Source organism: Cygnus atratus, chromosome 6 (assembly GCF_013377495.2).
Source record: "Cygnus atratus isolate AKBS03 ecotype Queensland, Australia chromosome 6, CAtr_DNAZoo_HiC_assembly, whole genome shotgun sequence".
Classification (NCBI taxonomy): Eukaryota; Metazoa; Chordata; class Aves; order Anseriformes; family Anatidae; genus Cygnus; species Cygnus atratus.
Window position 1 is genome coordinate 32967369 of NC_066367.1, and position 6000 is coordinate 32973368.

A 6000-nucleotide genomic window follows, 5' to 3' on the forward strand; every position below is an offset into this window, starting at 1 on the left:
AACCACCACCAAAAAGCAAATCCACTGCACAAGGAGCCCTGCTTCTTTTTTTTTTTTTTCCCCACCATTACTGACAACCCACAGTGGTGATTCAACACAGCTTCAATCAAAGTGAAGCAGACAATGAAATTCGCCTCTGTTGTTGCCTGCAGTAATTAACTCTTCCTGTTTGCATTATGTCTGAGCAACAAAGAAACAAAAGGATACCGTAAACTGTTGAATTTAACAATTTAGATAACAATGAATTATAATAATCAATTAGCACTGTCAAAGACCAGAATTTATGGCATATTTGCTTCTGCACAGACCTATTGTGTGCATGCTATCCAAGGCTAGTTTGGCTCTGGAAAACAAACGCTGTCGTCTTGTGGGCAGGTTATCAACCTCGTGGTTTACCAGTACCATTTGTTCTGTGTCAATACCAGTAGTCCATTTTTTAGCAACATAATTTTTATCCACCTTTTTATAATCTAAGCTACTATTCAGGGCCTACATCATTCACAGCCCAGTGTTAGTGCCAGCTTCCAGAACCTGCTGCTGCAGCCCAGACCCCATCCCTGGGATTCACCCCAGCTCTGGATGCCAGTCCAGGGAATCATACAAGATTTCTAAGTATTTTTCAGATGATAACAGTCTAACTTTCCATCCCCAAAACACCGTGACCAATGTATGCAACCATCAGGGAATACTTAATGCACTTCAGGTTTCTGCATGGTATATGGGAAGTATCATCAGGCAGCACGGAACAGTACAAGTGTTAATGGTTCGTGTTTTAGTTACACTGTACATTTATCCTACTTTAGTAATAAAACTTCACTTCAGATGCTAAAGCTTCCAAAGGTGTATTAGCAGTTTTGGTAGGGATTTTTGGGAAGCATAACTCCCGTCCTGCCAGGAGCTGAACACGGCAGAGCACCTCACCGTGCCTGGCCCTGGAGAAGCGGCGCTAAGCTCGGCAGCCAGCGGTGCTCCCCTTGGCACCTGTGTTCCGTGGCTTTTATCCCAACCTCAGTCCCACTTGTCGGCTGATGACAGGCTGGAGTCTGCACTCATTCTGCTTCTTTTCAGACGGCCAGAAAGCCCGAAGAATTGCCATTCTGCTGGCAATTGTCCCCTTTAATGCCATCCCATAATGTTATCAGATAATATGCGGTGTCCTTGGGCTTATTTCTCAGACCTGTAGCCTCTACCCAGGGAAAATCCAACCAGGGGATCGCTCGACTGAAAACCGAGCTTGCTCTGTAGCCTAATTTGCTACATTGAAATATAGAAAAGAAAATGTAAATGTGAGAAGGGAAATGTAAGAAAGAAAAATGAAAATCAAATGGCCTCAAGCTCATCAGGTTTCGAGAGTCTGCTCCTGCTCTTAAAGCAATTATCTGAAAATTTGCTCTTGACTGAAGTGGAAGGGGAATTGTACCTTACCACAGTGTATTTAATGGGGCAAGATTTCTACTTGTTTAAATCTAAGCCTCAAAACACTTGTATGCAACTCACGCTATGCACAAGAATGAGAGCAGAAAAGTCCATGAAGTTTTCTTAAAACAGGAGTGAGATCCACATTTGTAAGACCAAGACTTGCACATAAAATTAATTTAAGTGGGAAAGCTAAGTGGGCCCTGATTTTTTTTTTAATCTCAGTTTTTGTTATGAAGGTCTTGTAGGCATTTGCCACCATGATGCCTGAACTTTGCAAATGTAAATACACTTATCAGCTCACAGCAGTAGATCATCATTACTGACCACAGGCTGACAGAGGGAAGGAAAGACTGGCCACAGGAGTCAGCGTGGTAGGGCTCAAACCACCTCGCCTTCAGCCTGTTCCCTCTCCCCAGCCAAAGGCTCTATCATGATGCCCTGTTCTTCACTTCTAAATTCAGTGGCAGCTTCTACAAAAAGGTCTTTTAAAGGAAAAACTCTTTCAAGGAACATATAAACTTTTTTATTTATACTACTTCTGAAGGAAGAGGATGAATACACAGAATAAAACTCTATGCCCTCACTTAAGCCCCTATTTAAAGCCCCCAAAACCTTTGCCATTCTCATGGCATGGCATCAATGCAGAGCTAAATTTAGGGCTCTTTTTTTTTTTTTTTTTTTCCCTTCCAAGAGAATACACTTCAATTCCAAAGACAGAACAACGGGTCCTAAGTTGCACATCTTGACATGCCAAGCCACATTAAAACATCAAAAGAAAAGACAGACAGGTTTTGATCTGCTATAGAAACAAGGTCACTTGAGAGAGGCATCTGCAGTTGCAGCCACCCAAGCCTTAGAGCGAAGCCCCAGTAATCTGTTGCTGTGTGTGACTGAGAGGCCTGGTAAACAGTCAGTGGCAGGAGAGGCAAAAAAAATAAAATAAAAAAAGTCAGTGCTAATAATTAAGGAGGAATCCTCCTGTTTGATTGATTTGTGCTGGCTTAGCCTCATATACTTGCCCATCAGAGTCATAGACTTCTGATTTCATTCTTTAGAAATGTGCTTTGTCTCCTCAAAGATCATTAAACAGAGGTAAACAGTAATAAAAGAGATCCTCATACACGGTCCTGTGATCAGGTTACTTTCTGGAAGAGCCACTGCAATTGAAATTGCAGTAATTTAGAACGGGCTCCTGTGAAGGGCTGAAATGCGAAGCAGGAGAGCTGTGGTTTGTTACCAGCTTTTGAAGAAGGTAAACTAAGTTTTAATAAATCACTGCTCTGGGTCAGTTTCCCCCTCTGTAAAATGGGAATAACAACATGACAATCTCACCTGGTTGTCACGAAAATGAGTTAATTGGTGGCTATAAACATAGCTCTGTCCTCAAACAGCAGGCAAGTGCAGAAAAAGTTTATTTCACAGCAGTTACCAAAGTAGCAGTGTTTCTGTCCTGATGTGTCAGGATTTGTTGGATTTCTAACATAAATACTCAAAACAAAATAAAAATGACTGTTTCTCATATAATTGACAATTCATTTAATCCAAAAGGCGTCAGATTTCAAAGCAGTGTATGACTCTTTCTTTTAAACTAACTACCTCCAGAACTTGAACAAGGGAAAAGAGTAGAAATAGCCAAGTTTTACTTTAAATCTCTGCCTGCATAAGCAGCAAAACAGTTTTAAAAGAAAATGTATTAAAAACTATAAGGAAATGATATTAAAAATCCACACTAATTTTGAGTATTCAAATAAATGCCATGAACTGATAAAAGAACAATCTTTAAAAGACAGCCTGCTTTGTTTGATTAATGACAATATGATATTTTAAGAACCTTAGAGTTTCACCAATTATATTAAGAGAGTCACTTCAGTGCAGTCTCATGCAAACAAAAGCTAGATTCAAGTTTTCATTTGTCCTTTATCCTATTACAGATACATGGCTGCAATTACTAACTACATACTTGCTGCCCTTTTAATTAAACTACAAACAGCAATGCTGACAAATTCCTAGAGAAAAATAAGCTTTACAGAGATGATAAAAACACTAAAACAGCAAAAGTCTTACTTGCAGCAGTTCAGTCAAAACATGCCAGCCCTGGAGAACTCAGAACCGTAAGAAGTCTTTGCAGTCCAGAAATTCTCTCGAGTTTATCCAGTGTTTATTTACCAAGCTTTAAAAGTCTGTGGTTAGAAGAACAGAGTTAGCTTTCTGCACCATCCACAGCACTACAGAAGTCCTCCAGTAACAGCAGACATGAAGTTTGCTGATAGTTGGGTTTTCTGCTGCTATGTAGTTGCTCAGTACTTGTAAATACAAGCTCTGTGGACAAAGTCCCAAATGACATCACAGGCAGCTGCTTATTGTTGAGTCTTTATTAACTGACTGTCAAAAAAAGAAAAGAGAAGAGGAAAGAAAAGCACAAACTATCTTCCCTGCAGCACAATTTGCATCTTAGTAGGAGTTGCAGTGCTACACACATAAATACTTCTGTTTACCCAACTGATGTTTTCTTAGAATGAATAAACAGTGTTTGCAGGGAAAGCACAAAATTAAGAACAACCTAACCAGAGCTGCAAAATGCAAAGAGTGCAGGGAGAAAAAGAAAAATTAAAAGTGTCAGCAGTGCCTTTTTCAGAATTTACCCCTGCATTCTCCTAATTCTTTTGTTTATTTTAAAGATATGCAACTAGGGGTGCAAATCTGCATGGATTTAAAAGCACAAAGCACAGAGTTTTAGTAAGCTGAAATGAGTATTTCAACTAATTCCTAATTTTAAAAGTTACACAATTACAGACTTCTATCTTTACAAGATTTAAGTTCAGTGTCAGTTACAGTGTATTCTGAAGAAACTCTCCTCACTTTCCAAGGGTGAAAATATAAGAAAACAAGAAACAGCCTCAAACGTTGTTTTTCACCCAGTGATGAGGGTGTAAATACTGACCTTTCCTCCTCTGAGTTGGAGGTCCAGGACTAGGAGGTGTTTTGGAGCTGAAACGCCCACTCAGCACCTGGGGGGCAGGGGGTACTCACCTGAGCACTGGCACAGGCACTCATCTCAATCTATCCCCTGTCATTGAGAGCTCCTGCCGAAAGAAAGGGGCTGGGAGCCTGTGCCTTGGTTTCTCAGAAGTCTGTGCTTTCAAGTCAGAACTTCAAACGCTGGAAGGGCACCACCAAGGGCTGTGACAGACGGAGCTCTCTCTTATCTGCACGGTCTTCCACACAAAGAGCTTCAATATTGGGAAACGCCTCGCCACTCGCATCCAAACACCCTTGATTGCACGTTCCACACACAACAAAACAGAAACCTGAGCTCAGAGATGAGCTGAAGCCAAGTTTTTACAATGTTCTCGACTGCTACACATAAGAGTAGTAACCCACATTTGTGCCTGGATTTACAGCGAGCAAATCAACCTGGGGCCAGATCCTCAGCTGATGTATGATCCTTAGCCATATCATGCTAGTTGCAATGACACAGCTGAATGACAGCGGTTAGCACTGGCTGAAGATCTTACTCTTGCCTGCAAGAGCATCATTAAAGATATTTTGCGGCCTTGATGACAAACTGCCTGATTTCCCCGGTGCTTGCCCCGAGTGGCAGCGATGCCCTGCTGCCACAGAGCCGCGGAGCTCGCTGGAACCGCTCGCACCAGCACGCGCCGCCGCTAAACCTAAGCTTGTGCCTTGAAGGAGCTGTGCTGTAATTCCCCCACCTTCGCTCCTGTGGCTCATCAGCCCAAGCACACCAGGAACAACAGCAGCCTGTGCCACCAGGAGCTGCATTCAGCACCCTGCCTCGTAGGGCTGTGCTCCATCTTCTGTCACAGTCAGCAAGGGTTTGTGTCTTCTCCTTAAACCCTGGTCCAGGAAACCTTCCAAATACTTTGAAGATGACATGGGCCATGGGAGTAGTGAGTACTAACACGTAACATGCAATAACGTGCGCTTCAACACATGCAGCTTTAGGCCCAGCTGTGCAAGTGCTGTGCTGCAGCTACTCCTCTTAAAAAAAGAAAAAAACACAAAAGAGACTGCACGCTCACATGTACGGCTCCACAAGACATCAGCGGGAACAGGCCCATCCATAAGATCAGTAGAAGGGCCATGTTCTGTTTAAATTCAATGCCAGCTTGCAGTGCACCATCTCGAGCCAAGGATAAGATTTGTTTTTTCACCTGCCATTACAAGTACTGATGAACATTAAATAACTGCAAAACACAGATTACGCTCCAGCTCTCTTGACAACAAAACTGGTTTGTAGCATGATGCTCATGCAGGCACACACTTGTAGAAGAAAGCAAGATTCATAAAACAAGGACAACCCTGATTTAATAGAAAAAGCCACATACTTCATGAAATGAAAAAGGACAACCCTTAAGAGAAAATGCAGCCTGTTACCAGGAAGTATTTGTAGTATTTAGCAAAATTTATCATTTACTCAACTTCCTAAAGAACTGTGATGTGTTTCCAGGCTAACTACACCCAGCTGCAGAGGATCTGGAGAGCAGACACCAGGCAGACCTCTCTGGTCAGGCAGCTCTGCAGGGCAGTGGCATCAATTCCCTGAAACCAGTTTTTTGG

At 42.2% G+C, this 6000-nt stretch overlaps 1 protein-coding gene across 1 annotated transcript in view; it reads right to left on the bottom strand.

Annotated features, from left to right (window-relative positions):
• NCKAP5 (NCK associated protein 5) overlaps positions 1-3795 on the bottom strand; it is a 366387-nt gene extending 362592 nt beyond the window's left edge. The window contains exon 1 of the mRNA XM_035556100.2: positions 3484-3795. The gene's annotated coding sequence lies outside the window, so the exon portion shown is untranslated. The remainder of the gene's footprint in view (positions 1-3483) is intronic.
• Between the last annotated feature and the right edge of the window lie 2205 nt (positions 3796-6000).